Here is a 17,364-nt window from a genome sequence, read left to right on the forward strand (position 1 = left end):
CTGCAGCGTCCTCTGGTGGGCCCCACGGTGTCCAGCAGGGTTGGGAATAAAAACTCCATTGTCCATAATTTCCTGCTGGTCTTTGGGCACTTCCATGCTACAGGGAGGGCTCCATCTAGCGGCCTGGGGGTATTGGCCGGGGTAAATGGCTGGCCATCCCTCACACCTACTACAATTTAAAGAAAAAGTGTACAGTATATGACAAAGAAATAGCACTGATGCACAATGATTGTTTGCTTAATATTAGTACAAATAAGAAGAAAAAACAGCTAATTGTAAGTGTAACTGATGAGTACTAAGACAAATGTCAGTTGATAATAATAAGGAGATTAACCTTCTACCCATTTAATACTCTTTTCTATTTTCCTGGTCTAGATTACAGATGACTAAAAATTGTCCCAGCAGTAGATGGAACAAAATGGATCAAACTTCTTTAAAGCACAGCTTGGAGGGTCCTAAAATGTTGAATAGGGCTACTCATTTCATTTTTAATGGAGGTAGGTTTGCACAGTCACAACATGCAGACAGTTTGCCAAATACAAAACAATATTTCTTAGGGACCGATATTAAATGAGACAGTCAGACTCATAAATAATTCAATGTCCAGTGCTGTTGACGGCTAAGAAGCCATGGTTCCATGTTCGCTCCTTTCAAACAAAACTGCATTTGTTCTTAAGCTGAACATTTTAAAAAAAACAGTCTTTAATTGTTCCTTAATCAAATTTAATTTTAGTTTTTCTTGGGTTACACCACCAAGGGTTGACAGTATGGTGACACAGTCGTTAGCACTGCTACTGCACAATATCACTGTACTGGTCTGAATTTCAGAATGGTCACCATGTGAAGTTTATACACTATCTTTATGTCTACCCAGGTACTTCATTTTTTTCCATACACATCCCATAAATGTATGCAGCATTGTATGTTGTATAGTAAAAATGTACTTTGTCACTGTCATTTATATAGCACTGTATCATACATTTACTTGCAACTCAAGGTGCTTTCCAAAGAGTGAACAACAAAAACAATAAAGATATACCATAGTTACTTGGATTTTATCATTGATTAATATTATAATAATCTCTAGTAAATGTAAGCATACTAAATAGAAAATAAATCTGGGCATTGTTAAACAAAATTTAAACACTAAAGAGCAAAACAACCCTTCACTCTTATCAGAAACAGGTTCATATTGTTTTCTAATGAAAAGCCTTACACATAAAGATGGCAAGAGAGCAACCAGAACTAATTTACATATATATAAAAATATATACAGTATATATCTACATTTAACTTAGGCATGTGTACATGGCAACACATTAATTGGAGATAGTTGTATGTTATTCGATTCAGAGAACAGATACAAAAGCAAATAAAACAGTCCATGGTAGTTTAAGGTTGATTAAGGATATAGATGGAGTTCTTGATTCCTGAATGTGATTAGTTGACCAGCTGACACGGAGGAGAGGAAAACAAACAACTCCTAAGATTGGGGCAATAGGAGAAGAATAAACCTCTGGAGGGCCATGGTCAGACGAGACAAGGGAGCAATCAAATAGTTAAGTCTGATGGTAGTCAGTCTCTGCATCACAGAAGTCAGAATGACCTAAGGCCAGCTGGTTGGCCATCCTCCTCTGGGCTTCACTACACTTCAGTATAAAGTCTTCTGTCTGCTTTCACTTTTGCTTCACAACAATTTCAGAAGAAAATGGTTACTTTTACCCTGATATTCAGTAGTTAGTTTTGCAATATTAAACCAGAAAACAAACAAGCTATGCCCTGCAATGTTTTACTCAATTATCTAAAATAAGGTTACTCCGACTTTAGGAAAATTTGTGTGTACAAGAACCTGGCATGATTTTCAAATTCATGCCACTGGTGCTAAAACCCATTCATCTACACAGTCATTCCAAGTACACCTTGGCACAACAGATACAAACAGGGTGGAATTGTACATTGACGACACGCAGTCCCAGTCAGTCATTCTCAAAGTTGATGATAGATCAGACATCATCTTCAAAGCAGTCTCTAAATGGTGTGGGACAGATGTTTGGGTTAGGGCTGATATTGAAGATTTATAATCCCACTCTCAGTTCCTTCCACAGATGATACCACTGCATTCAGACTATCTCCTCACAGCAGCCTGCCCAACCTGAAAGGACAAGATCCTCAGACTGCAGAGAGGTGTTTGTGTGTTGCACACGTCGTCTCATATTATTCTAGGCATCATGGTTCCAAAACAGATTGTGAACTAGGAAAACCAAGAGGTCATCCATTCAAATGTGAAACTAGAAATGATAAAGTCCAGGCAGACTGCTTTATTAAACTCCTTTGTGTTAATCCTGAGCATGAACTGGGTTCAGAATTCTGCTGCTAAACCTAAGTCAAACTCAAGTTGACATTTAATGACTTGTTTTACAGTGTAAAGCCCGAAAAACTCTCGGAACAATATTCTACTGCCATTATACTGCAAATTAGTATAAATATTTATATGCATTTTGCCACTCTAAGGTATCTCATCAATATTCATGAGTTGAGTGTAGCCTTCAACCAAACCACAATGGTGTGTAAATGAGAAACTATAAAGCCAATTTTAGAACAAACTGAAACTGAATCAATAGTTGAATCAAGCGTTAGTGATGACATCAGATGTTGACACAGATAGTGAAACTGATACATATGACACTTTACGGACTGCCATGATATGCCTGGTGAGTTTGGTCGCCTCAAGGATTACTGTAGTGCAAGCAGGTGAGTGCCAAAAAGGCAAAATGATTGCGATGAAGTGGAATTACAAGAAAGCCCCCTGAGCACTGTTCACAGTGAGGCAACTGACATTCAAGTCAGGTGAAATGTGGAAGCCTTGCACTGTGGTAGCCTACAATGATACAAAGCAGATGTCGATAATATGGATTGGGCACTGTCATTCTACCCTCTCATATGCAAGCAACAGAAAAAATATTATAAAAAAGTGTGCAAAAAAAACCACACTTCTACTGTACTAAATGTAGCCTACAATAATACAAGGAGGATGTCAATTGTATGGATCAGGTACTGCCATTCTACCCTATTGTGCACAAGCAAAAGAAAAGAATATTACATGAAAAGTGTGCAAAAAACATGCTTCTCCTGTCCCAATTGCAGCATCAGGCTGTGCGCAGTTTACTGGTTCAAATATATCACACAAAGGACGTGTGCTAAATCTGCATTGGTAAAGCACTGGACACTAGACATAACATTCCTATTCAACTGATGTTGGCATTTTGATATTTACATGGTTCTAGTTACACATAATATTTTTTCTTGTTAAAAAAAATCTACATTTTTGATTAGTTTTTTCAGAGATAAACAAAACACTAAGGACATTAAATGTTTTTTAATGAAAGGCAATGTCTTATTAAGGTTTGCTTTGATAACTAATGTTATCACTAAACTAACACTGCCAATTTTCATGTAGTTCAGTGCAGTGTTATTTCAGCAAAAATGGGGATCATTTTTGGCACCATGGAACACTTGAAAATGTTTAATATTCAATTAATTATAATTAGGTGTTTGCATTAGAAATAAAATCACTTAATGAAGGGGTTTTCAAGAATGAATTAGCTCCTTCTTAAAGCAGAGGAAGCCTGTATGTCTCTTATGTTAGGTACACTTAATATTAGATACTTTAAAACTTCTAGTTCAATAGTTTTCCCAAGATAAAAACTAACTTCCAGGACTTTTACTCAAGTATGGCGATTAGGAACTTTATACATTAGCTTAATTGACAAGTCTAAACTGGCTCCAAATGAGTGAATGTTGGTGTGTATGGGAATGTGCACTGTGATGGACTAGCACCCTGTGCCAAGATGATTTCAAGTGCTGTGAATCTCTCCTGTCCCACGCTGCATAAATGGGCATGAAAATGGACAGATGAATGAATAAGCAGAGTGACTCTGGCTCTCCATGACTCTTTAACGGATTTTGTGGTTACAGTCGCTAGATGGATGGATGTAGGAAAAGAGGTTATATAACCACAATCTAAAAAAGAAAAATCACAGAATATTGATAGTATTTTTAAACACTAATCAGACAGGCATATCTCTTAAGCTATACATACATGAGGCCATTAACAGAATTTTATTTATCTTTCTCTTAATGGAGCGTGGCACGGTGGCACAGTGGGTAGCGCTGCTGCCTCGCAGTTGGGAGACCTGGGGATCTGGGTTCGCTTCCCGGGTCCTCCCTGCGTGGAGTTTGCAAGTTCTCCCCGTGTCTGCATGGGTTTCCTCTGGGTGCTCCGGTTTCCTCCCACAGTCCAAAGACATGCAGGTTAAGTGGATTGGCGATTCTAAATTGGCCCTAGTGTGTGCTTGGTGTGTGGGTGTGTTCGTGTGTGTCCTGCGGTGGGTTGGCACCCTGACTGGGATTGGTTCCTGCCTTGTGCCCTGTGTTGGCTGGGATTGGCTCCAGCAAACCCAGCGACTTCTCTCACCGCATCAACATTCATCGTTTGCTTGCAGAAACAATATATTCTCTGTAATCCGAGACAGAGGCTGCGAGCCGAGGAGAGGGGGAAGCGTGATGTCAGGAGTAGGGAGCCGGGCAGGGTCCTCCTCACTATCCTATTTCACTACTACTTGGGTGGAGCTGCGGGGGACAGCTAGTATATATATACATACATCTATACATACAATACATCTTATAATTCCCATCCTGGCTGGGATACAAGAAAGAATAATGGACTGATGAGAGCTGGAAGCAGCTCATTCCCCATAAAAATAGGCGGCAGTGCTCCTCGCCAATAGTCCCAGGTTGGACACCCAAAGGGTTGCATGGGAACTGAAGTCTGGAAACGCAGTCCTGTAGGAGTCCTTGGATGATGATAGAGGGCACTCCTTGGGGATTACCTCCCAAGTTTCCATATGACTCAGAAGTGCTTCCAGCAAGCCACAATGTGCCACCAAAAGTACACCCATGTTCAACATAAAAGGAGCCTGCTGGCATACCTCAAGGAGTCCAAGTCAGGAGGCAGCAGGTGAAACTCAATGGAGGAGAGAAGGCAAGAGAAAGGAGAAGAGAGAGAGAGAGAGAGAGAGAGAAAGAGAGAGAGCATTCAAACTGTATATTGGTAGTATTAATTGTCATAATTGAGCTGTGTAGATTAAAAGTCCTTTCATTGAACTCGGAGTTGCGTTGGGTCTTGTGTATCTGGGGTTTGGGGGCTCGGTGGCACCTCCTACTGGTCACCGTATATATATATATATATATATATATATATATATATATATATATATATATCCATCCATCCATCCATTTTCCAACCCGCTGAATCCAAACACAGGGTCACGGGGGTCTGCTGGAGCCAATCCCAGCCAACACAGGGCACAAGGCAGGAACCAATCCCGGGCAGGGTGCCAACCCACCGCAGTATATATATATATCCATCCATCCATTTTCTAACCCGCTGAATGCGAACACAGGGTCACGGGGGTCTGCTGGAGCCAATCCCAGCCAACACAGGGCACAAGGCAGGAAACAATCCCGGGCAGGGTGCCAACCCACCGCAGTATATATATATATATATATTTATAATATTGTCAAGCTTAGGTCACAAAGTTGAACAGGAGAGTTCAGCAGGTTTTCCACAGAACAGAAACTTTATTGCTGTTCTGCCAGTTACAAACACAAGTCTCTTAGAGAGGCGACCCGGCCTCACAAGGAACAGCTGTCAAATTTGACGCATCAGCCCCAACTCCTGCTCAAAGGAACACAAAGTCTTCTTCATCAAGGGGATCCAGCGGGCCGGCGGAGCAGAGGGAGTCTGGGGGAAGACAGACAGGAGAATGAGAGACCTCAGGATAGCTGCAGTTCAATCTTTTAAATGTTCGTAGCCCCGCACAAGGAACACGTAGCACGGAAAGCCAGCAACTCAGAAGCTGCTCCCGCAAAGAGGTACTGGAAAAATGTGTTTCTTTTCTATTAAAAAACTGTTCAAGATGGGGTTTCTGAAGGGCCTCCACATCCCCTTGTGGCAGCGGTCACAATATAAACCAGTCTTATGATATAGACTGGTTGTAAATCTAGTGGTGCAAGTGCAAATGGTATTGAACTGTGTGCCTTAACAGAAGAGATAAAAATGACTATGCAGTATGGTTGAAAGATTGTAATTATAATGTTCACCTTACCAAGGCTGTGTGTGCTATGTATGTCTAGAGAAGATGGCAGCTGTGTGTCAGTAATATTGTGTACCAACTTCACTACCCTCTGCAATTCTTTGTGGTCATTATACGGTATGAGCAGATGCTATATCGGGAAGTTATGCACCAAGTGAGGAAGGACTCCACTTTGCACCAGTAGAAGCTGGTGAGCATACATGGAGACATCCTGGCTTTCCTCAGATGTCTGATTAGCCTTGTTGACATTAGCTGACATGAGGTGAACCCAATTGAGATCATTAGTGACGGTAACTTCAAAAAATGTAAATCTGTTAACTCACTCCACAACATTTCCTCTAATATAGATGGTAGAGTGGTCTGTTTCCTGAAGTATATGACTAGTTTTCTTATTTTTTGGCATTAGGAGTATGATTGTTATCTTGACGCCACTGTATCAGAAGGCCAATCTCTTCTCTGTAAGATGTCTCATTATTTCTTGTGATCATGGTTGTGATAGTAGCGTCATCAGTAAATTTAATGATCGAGCTGCAGCTCTGTCTGGTCACACAGTCATAGGTGAACAAGGAGTAGAGTAGGCAGCTCAGCATGCTATCTTGGGGAAAATTTGTGTTGACATTGTGTTAATTTTTTCCGCGGTACAGTAATCTGATTTATTCTCTCTGTTCTACTTAATATTATGCTGCATGCAGACTTACCTTTTGCTTCACTTTCATATTTTTCTTCCGCTAATTAGAAGCACATTGGTGACATGGAGGTAATAAAGTTCTTTCAAATAAACTGTAGTTAGGATGGCACATAATTACAGTTTTGATTTGTCTATACTTTAGGTTTTATTATAAACCTATGCACATTATAAGGTGTATCTTTAAAAATGCCCTACAAAGGGGATACTGTGATGGTTATTTGCTCTAAAAGTATCTGTAGAAAATAAAGCTTAAATGATAGTCCACATTTAGACAGTTCTTAGACAGACAGTTGGAAAGTATCCAAGGAATCAATGCCCCAATATCTGCAACTGCACATAAATCATCAACTTGTCAAGAAAGAAGCAGGCTAAGCCGAGGAAAACATTACTGCTGCTGGAGCACAAGACACCGTCACCAAAGGCACTAATGGAATTAAGATGCAAGTTGATTAGGATCATCTTGTACCTTGCAGGACTCTAATGAAAAATTAAGACTTGCTGATACAGTAATGCAAAAAATGCCAAAATTGTGCTAACACACTTTAAACCCTAGAGCTTATTAGCAGTTCACCAACAGGTGTTTCTAATTTATTGTTCCTCCTCTTTTTGTTAACAAAAAAGATTTATTGTACAAAATAGATTCCCAAGATATTAATAACACTATTAATTTGAACATCCTATTTTAATTACCAGTGACACTGTGATAAACCACATTATTTTATTGCTTCCAGAGACTACTTTCATTGACAAAACTGTGTCTTACGCTGAAACAAAGTCTATAATTATCTTTGTGATTATTTCATCCAAATGCATGTTTCAAACTGTAATAGGCTTATGAGGATTTCTTTTTATATAATCGTCGTGAAAAATAGAGGATATGCTGCTAAAGCTGCAAAACCCCAAGGAGTCATAAATGAACTCAATTCACTCCTGCACACGGGGTAGAACAGGTATCATGTAAAACTGTCACTGCACTGAAGACACATTTCCTGGTTTAAAGTACACATGTGGGATAAAAGGCATTTTTGAAATGATGTTCATAATGGGCCAAATAGCCATTAGGAACAAGACAGACTTGGCAACAGTGTTTCATTGCATTCAGAAATTCAGCTTTGGTTCTAAGGGAAGGCTGATCATGAAGGAGAAATTGTCATGAAACTCTCAAATGTATTCTGTGGGTATTAGGGCTGGGGACAAATTCTCAAGTGGGAGTCAATAATGACACATGTGCTGTGAGCCAGTGTAATGTCTTCTTTTAAAATGAGTTAAGTTACCATTAGCAGGAGTGAATGATAAACTGTGTTTTCAGAGAAGTGTTCAAAGAAATAGAAAAAGGGTTGCGATGTTTTACTTTGAAAAACCCAAAGTATTTGTAAATTCTACAAATACTGATTTCAAGAATATACTTGTGAAAGGTGAGAACCGGTTATTTACTTATAACCAGCTACTTAATAAAATATCAGAACAGAAGTTGCAGAGTGGTATGTCAGGTAAATAGAGCTTCTTGTAAACAGCACACACACCCACCTTAATGGCCAACTGGAGAACCTTCTGTGTGGACTGCGTCTGTTCTGCCAGTGTTTAAGTGGGTCTCATTTTGGAACATTTGTAGCGTTCCACATGTTTCAGGTAGAGTATTAACTGTAAAATTGCCCTATAAGAGTGAGTATGGATGTGTTTATAACTGTAGCCTGCAACAGACTGATGCCCTGTCCAAGGCTGGTTCCTGCCTGTACCCAGTTACCCTAGAACAGGCCTTGGTAACCTGGTGAGAGCCTGGATAGTTCAGGGATCAATTGCTAAAAATTATGTTTGATTGTCATATTATAAAACTTCTTAGGCAATGGATAGATTTTGAACAAATAACATTTTAATTAAAAAAAAAGTACCTGGATGGATGGCTGGGTGTTGTAGTTTATATCGATGTGTTTTACAGAGGACAAGGGTCCCATCCAGGGCTGTCAACTGTCTTGTGCAAAGAGCAACTACAGTTCCTCACAATCAAATACTCAATACAGCAGGATTAGCAATGAATAGACTGCTGCATGGATTGCACCATATATTGTCAAGAGTACATTGACAGGGAGTTTATTTAATCTTTATCACCAGTTTCCAATAGCCTTGAACTACAAAATACTGATTTATAAAATGACGAATTGCATACTTTGTCATTTATAGTACAGGTACCAAATTAGCCATGCATGGTAAAATATGCCCCTAGTCATCTATGGTGCAATGTGTACATAAGGAATTTTACAATCATCTGACCATCAGGCATTTTTGATTAACTAATAGTTGCCCCAATGTTTCATACCTTTTAAATGTTCAACTGCATGACTGAATACTTTGTTCCAGATTCCCACAACTCTTTATGTGAATCCATAAGCTCTGCTACGATTTTGCTCTGCTTTCCAAATTCACAGTTGCTTTGCCAGTTAGACAACCCACATGGGACTCCAAGGAATCAGGATAATGTACAAATAACAGGTGGGCCTATTTAGTTTAAAATAAAACTATACATGACCAGTCTCTGACTTGTGGAGGCTCAGTTTTTTAAAACTTCCTATCAGTCATTTAGCTGTTATGAGTGCATATGGTAAGCATGCAAATGATATTTTAAGGGTCCCTTACAGAGCCCATTCTGGCAACACTGTACATAAAGAAATCAACCCTGGATGTAACACAGCTCCATCAGAGGGTACACTCAAACTAAAATATATTGTGACAATTTATCCAATTACCAATTAAAATACCATGCATATTTTTTAAATGTAAAAGTAATTGGGTGTATTGGCAAAAAAAACTTAACTATGTCCAAAGGTTAGTAATCAGCATGCTACCATGTTACCCTTTTCTTATTCATGGTTCAAGTTTTCTTAATATATGTTATCCAATGATAACAGTTTGAAGATAGCACATTTATACTGATGTCTTTTCTTTGTCACAAGGTTCATATCCTTCATATCAAAAGCCATATCCTGTTCTTGCATAGATGAAGAGTAAAATCTGGTGGAAGCAGAGTGAGACAAAATATTTCTGCTGTAGGTGATATAGACAACAGCAGAATACCAATAATTATGGTGAAGAAGAAGACATAAGAAAGAAGCAGTGTCATTAAAGTACTGGTTTATTAAGCAAAAGGTTGCAAACTCAAGACTTCACCTTCCAGTATGTCAATTATGAAACATAACTCTACTATAGCTATGCACTGGAGAAGTGGTTTGGGTTGGTGTTCACCATAATAATGGTTTTACATAAATTAAAGTCTCTGTCTGAATCTAGAAGTCAGGAAAATGAGTACCAAATTAGTTATAACATTATGAACATTAGTTATAAATCATGAAGTGGTGGCTTTGTACAGTAATTTTCTAAATTAAATAACACTGAATAATAAGTGTGAACTCCAGAGTTATTTATTCACACATAATGGCTTTAATCAGAGCTGAAGCATGTTTTTTTTTTTTAACCGCCACAACAACCATCTGTGTTTTGCATGAAGTTAGGTTCAAACCATCTACTTGCTCCACTTCTGTTTGTCATTTGATCTTCTATTAATGTGAGTACATTATATTCCTTATCAAAATTGTTCTAGGTGCTCTCATGGCTCCTTTCCTTCTAACTTGAAGCAGGGTGCTTATATCAACAAGTCTGCTGTTATTAAAAGGAAACGTAAGCACTTTGAGCTAAATCATTTGTATGAAAATGTGCTATATAAATAAATATTATTGTTGTTGTTATATTGTCCTTTCACGTACCATTTACAAGACATATTCCGTCATTTTTCCATTTTGGTTCAAAAGTCCCTCATATTGACATCCCAGACACCACTAATCTGTTTTCTCACCTTTTTTATTAATGTCCATGTCAGTGAACTGTATATTTTACAACATGCTAGTGTATTAACAATCTTGTTGAATGCATCTACTGTACCTACTGTGATTGTGAACTTAATCATAATTTTTACATTTGTCTGAAAAACTGAGTTGATAAAAGGGTTTTACTTAGTGAACCCATCCATCCATCCATTTTCCAACCCGCTGAATCCAAACAGAGGGTCACGGGGGGTCTGCTGGAGCCAATCCCAGCCAACACAGGGCACAAGGCAGGAACCAATCCCGGGCAGGGTGCCAACCCACCGCAGTACTTAGTGAACCTCCTAACATATTCAGCTAATTTCTTTTTGCTATCTATTCCACACATTCTCAACCCTCTTTTCATAATATTATCTCCTGCAAAATATATATTTTGTAGCATATGGCCTATTGCTTAATGCCCCCATAACAGCCAACATCTTAACATCTGAGTACAATAGGAATGCCATGGTCATAGTAAGCCTGCTTCCCTTACACTGGGTCAAACCAACAAACTACTGATGTCCATTTTATATGGATAATAATAAGACTTGCACAGTATCTCTGCCAATTACATTTTTTTCCTATCAATTATATTACTTTTATGTATAATTATTATGTTAATTTGGAGACTCTAAATTAGCCCCATTGTGCGTTTGTATTCCTGCTTGAAGCGGCTCTGTGGTGGACTCGTGCCCTGTTCAGGGTTTCCCAAATTGCTGGGATGGTCTCCAGCTGCCCTGTGACCCTTCCCCAGATAAGTGGGTTAGGAAGATGGATGGATATATATTAATTAATGTCTTTTATCCAAAGGTTTTTAAAACCACAATTATACAGTATAATTGCTTATAACCTTTATGTACACTTGAGCACTGGCATGTTATGTGATTTTCCTCATGGTCAGAAAAATTATGAGTGGTTGGGACTGTGGCAGCAACTTTGTGGATTACTGTCTGATATCTTAGTCACCCTGTCTATTCATCCTTTGTTTGTGGGAGTCATCTTTGAATTGGCCTACTGTTTGAGGATGTATGAAAGATGAACAACATTCAGAGTCATGAAAAAAAAAGAATTCTACAATTTCCCATAATTCAATTTCATGAAATAAATAACAGAATGTGTGCATTTTATTTTTAGAAAATGTGAAAAGACCTTTTGTGACTCTGACTGGGATGGAGAAGGTTTGAAAATGTCAGTTGCTTAATATTAATTCACTACATTAGAATACTTAAAATTATTGTTTTGCGTGTTGGTTTGGATTCTTGTAATATGTGCAAAGTATTATAATACAGAAAGCAGCACAATGTAGGAAAACAGATAAGAGTTACTGTACCATGGAAGAATATAGTCCTTATAACATATACACACACACTAATAAAAAGGAAGTACTACAAATCTGATTCATACTTCTACAGAGACAAACTTTGTTCGGACTTTGTTCTGTTTTGATTTCATTCAGATGTCTAAAGCAATTACATCCCTTTTTAAATTGTAATCAAAGCTAAAGAAAGAATATTTTTTTGGTACGTGTTTTGAAGAATTACTCTTATGCATGATGCATTTGCCATTTTGTCTCCATCCAATGTGATGTCGTTTGCTTACATATATACATTTTCAGGAAATATTTGAATATATTAAAATGCAAGATAAACTGTATCTTTAGAAGGTATGAAAGCCTGCTTTCAAGAATGAACCTCATTTTATCTTTAAAATGCTGATATAGACTAAGATGATTTTGTCTTTAATCACTGGGTACAGTGCACTTCCATGGTAAATAGTAACATAATGTCTTTGTTTTAGGCCCATGAGCAACACACAATTAAAAATGAACCTGAGTGTTTCTAATTTAAACATTAAAAATGATCATAACAAAATTAATCAATCTAAATAATCAATTTAATTAAGTAAATATTCAGGTTACGCAAGATATCCAGCAAGTAATAAAAAGATCAGAAATACACAGTAAAACATGTAATTGCTCTTTATAACTCAATGCAAATGCTTTTAAATTAATTCATATACAGTAAAATCCTCCAGTATAGTTAGAGCCTAAAAATATGTTCTTATGTTTGCATTGCTAAATAAAGTACTGTACAAAATCAAACTTTGTGAAAATACCACACCACCAAATATGTAAATGATTAACCAACCTCACAAATCCAATTGAAAAGTTCTTGGTTACCCTTCAGGTTATGTCACTTTAGTTATGGTAAATATTTACAGCAATTACACTGCAGTCACCTCTGTAACTACAGTAGATTCTGTTATAGTGCACTTAGTGTGTAACTGAAAAAACTGTTTATTTGCAATTAGTTTTGAACAAAGCTTAAAAATGCAGACTTAACCACAAAATTATTTAAGGAGATACTGTACATTATAATAATGCATAAATACACTGAAATTACACTGATAGGTATAATGCTACATAAGCATGATGTGATTGATGTATTATAAATTCTGACTGTGGTATAATGTCTTGCTTTATACTTTGCTGTCACAATGTACTGTAAATTTAGGGCTAGATTCTCATACATTTGTCATATGAACTTTTAGAACTAGCATACTAACAAGCAAATACATATTTAATGATTCTAACATTGTACTTCCTAATGTATGAGCTAATTAGGATGATCAGTTATATACAAAAACTTGACTGGAGTTATAAATCGTGTGAATACTTTTAAATAGAGAGCACTATAAATAACATTTGAATGGATCGTAGATGTATGTAACTAGAGTAGTCTGGAAAAGGTCATCTACCAATAGAAAAATGAATAAAAATCAGTGTCCAATGTAACATAATGTAAAAAGGAAAATTAAGAATAAAGTAGACTCAATTCATTCAAATTTTATGTTAACAAATAATTACCTGATGTGTTTAAATGTATTCATTAATATCTAACTGGGCAGATTGCTGTGCCAATGTTTTCCCTTAAATAAACTGTTCTTTTTTTAACATTCTCTACTGCATATCCCCTTTATAAATTGTAACAAATTGTGTAAACCCATGAGACACTTAACAGCTGAATGCTAAAGTATCCACCTAGCGACAAGCTACTAACCAATAGCTTTTGAGAAAGGATGTGCTGCGTGTGCTTTCTGTCTCATCTGGTATTCAGTGACACATGGTCAATTTGCTAAAAGAGAAAATGTGAGGATTTTAGTCCTGCAGAAAGAGAATGTATCATTGTGGTTTACTTGTTTTAAAATTAAAACAAAAAGAAAGAAAATTATTGTTTTTAATAATATGTAACAATTGAAGATTCATCTTTAAACTTGGACAATGTCTCACTTCTGACTTGTTATGATTTTGAAACAACACACATAAATGATTTAGCAATTCGTAGCTAAGATATTTTAATACTTCCTGGAAATAAACACAAAAAATTATCTAAGATTTCTAAAGTTGCCTTAGGAGGTACAACTATCATTCACTATTAAGCAAATTTATCTATGCAGTAGTTCTACTCCCATACGGTATATAATATTACTCAGAAATAATCATTAAATTTGCTCTCCTGTATGTGTTTAGATGCTGCATTTTACATCTGCTCTCTGTAGATTCTTGCTAACTTTATTCATACAATTTATTTGAAATTAGCCTTTTCAGATTTTAACTTAATGTAAAACAAAAAATGTTGGATTTAAAAATATACAGTATACAGTCTATATTTAGTTTTAATTTTGGTCATTATTTCTAATTTTAATAATTTTATTATCATATTAAATCTACAATTCTTGCTCCTTTAACAAAAACAAAGATTTGATTCAGGCAAACAAGCAGTCAAAGTGAATTAAAAAGGGTGTTCCTTTTTCCCCCAATTGTATTATAGTATGCAAATTTTTTTAGAACAATGGGTGCTGAGGGAAGGAGGACATTTGTTTTTACTTATTTACTTATTTATACTTGTTATGTTGAAAAATTATAATAGCCATCACTACTTGTTTCATAACCCTCCAATACTTTCTCATGATCTACACACTTCTTTAAGTTCATTCAGGCAAATTTACAAAAATTATTACCGGTATATAAAACAGTTCAGCATTAATTTCAACCATTTACAACTCAGTATCATACTCAGTAACATTGGGTTAGTTAATTGCTTCTATACTTCATTCTAAACACAATACAAATTTTAAATCAAACAACAGTCATACATACGGAGGAAAGGTGTACATATTATGTCATGGAACAGATTGCTCAGTCAATTCTCAAAAAGCACACAGCTACACATAAACATAATAAAGATACATAAAAGTATTAATTATTACTGAGTAAACCAAATATTTAGAGGTAATGGGAAAGAAGAAAATATTACAAGCTTCTGCCTAACATGAATCTTTCTTAAAGAAAAGAAACATACAAGAAAAATTAACAAAATGTATTTTAATTTTACTTCTATTCTCATACATTTAAAGATCTGTCGCTACTCAGACCTTATTTCTTTCCAAGAATACCTGTAACATGATCAAACTTCTTATAAATGTATACAATTAGATTTGTGAATTCCATTACTCTGTTGGAATGATCATGTGCAACGTTCTATAGTGTTTAAATGGGATTTTTTGTACTTTTAACTTGGATGGATACTTTCCAATAATCGTTTAAATATGATTTAAATTAATATGATAAATGATTTTTAATTAATTGATTAAATTAATTCTTCTAAAATGTGAAAATATATGATTAAAATGTAAATCAAAAAATGATATACTTTAGGTATAAACCTTTCATAGAGGGAATTAGTTGTTCCAATTTGTTCCTGTCTTATGAGTGCAAACTTTGGACTCACACGATTTTGTGAAGACAAAAATCAGGGCAGCTGAAAACTGAAGATGGATAAACACTCCTACCTTTGAACTAGAAGATGCAAATAATGGTCTTTTACCCTTAGACAAACAGGTACATGTATTCATAAAAGAGGTCAGTTTACTATAATTTATATTGCCAACTCAAAGAAAAACCACTGGTCCTAACAAGTAAAAATGAACATATATTGTATACTGAACTTTGTAAGAAGGATTGGCAGATTAATTTAATAAATTCCAAGCATTAGTAAAATTTTATAATAATTAATTGCACAATGCTGGCATTTCCCAAATGTCACTTTTGAAATAATCCTACACTACACTTCTGTCTTAGAAGTATTATTTCAAGTGTTTTCTCAGATACAAAACTGAAGAAGCACAATTAATTTTTATGTATTTACAGTATATGCAAAGAAATTTAAGTAAATTAAATAACAAAAATTAACTTACTTAAATCATTTAAATAATGCACATACAGCATGCATGGTAAATTGTCATGCATAAAGGAAATCAATTTATCAAATAAAAAAATTAAAAGGTAAATTTCCTTTACACAAATTCTCATTTGGTTTCCTAAAAGATCAAATTAATAAAATCTTGTTAAAATGAAAAACACAGAATTCTCCCATAATTTGAAGTGAACAAATAAGCAAAAACAGAAAAATAATTTAACACTCAGAGTTGTATTTTTTTCGCCTCGCCTCCCACTTATAAGCTGTATAAGTAAAGAGTGGGAGGGAAGCTAAATACTCTTTGCTGTATACTTCTTGGTCAACTTGCAAGATGGGATTTCTTTTAGTGCAATGAAAGAAAACAAATAAGACACTGGTAATTAAAAAAAAGTAGTAAAGAAACTTTAATCATCACAGCAAATGACTAGTTTATATATAAAATTAAATCTCCATTGTAAAAGAAGTATCTTGACACTCTAGTATGAGCACTTCAGATTTTAGTGAGAGACTCATGACATGTTTAATGTTATTGTGAATCTTAGAATAAATACACTTTACTATTTAATTAAAAAGAAATAATTCGATTTTATTCTCCCTGTAAAATAAAATCTTTACATTTTAAATATAATAATAGAAAACAAAAGATTACTGGCAGACAAAAACATTTTAGAAAAAAAAAATGCAAGTACTCATCCTCTTGCCTCTTTCTTTCATCTATTTTTTTAACATACTTTTCTAGTACACACTCACAAGCAGATGGGAGTGTGTCCTAATACTGACCACAGCTAGGCACACTCATGTAAAACTCATATGAGGAATATTTAAAGATGTTCCATCAATCTAGCAGCATATCTTTGCACTATGGAAGGATAGTGAAATATCTGCTGTAAACCCACACAAATACAGGTAGATCATTCAAGCTCTGCTGAGTATGTACTGTACCTATGCCAGCAATTATATGTGCATTCAAGCAAAAAATATATAAAACAAACCAAGAATTACTTGCTCAACTACAATGATAATTCTTAACAATAGCACTAACATTTTACATAATATTATTACAATTTTAACTAAAATGAAACACTTAAAAAGTTAAAGATTACCATCAAAAAACATAGACTGGCATAGTTGTCAATGCTGCTCTCTCATGGATTCAGCTTCCTGCGTTCAAATGTCAAATCCAGTCACTGTATCAGAGCGTTCCCTGTGTGGAGAACACTCCAGCATCACTAAGAGTTACCTGTCAATTCAAAATTTGCCTAGTACAATTGTGTCTATGTGCATTAACGGTCCAGTGATTGACGTGCCTTTCTGTCCAGTTTTGGCTCCCTCCTTGGGCCAGATTCTACCAGGTTAGGCTTTGCACATCCAAACCCTAAACTGGATTAAGGATGTATGAGACTTTTATG

This window comes from Erpetoichthys calabaricus, chromosome 5 (genome assembly GCF_900747795.2).
Source record: "Erpetoichthys calabaricus chromosome 5, fErpCal1.3, whole genome shotgun sequence".
NCBI classification, from domain to species: Eukaryota; Metazoa; Chordata; class Cladistia; order Polypteriformes; family Polypteridae; genus Erpetoichthys; species Erpetoichthys calabaricus.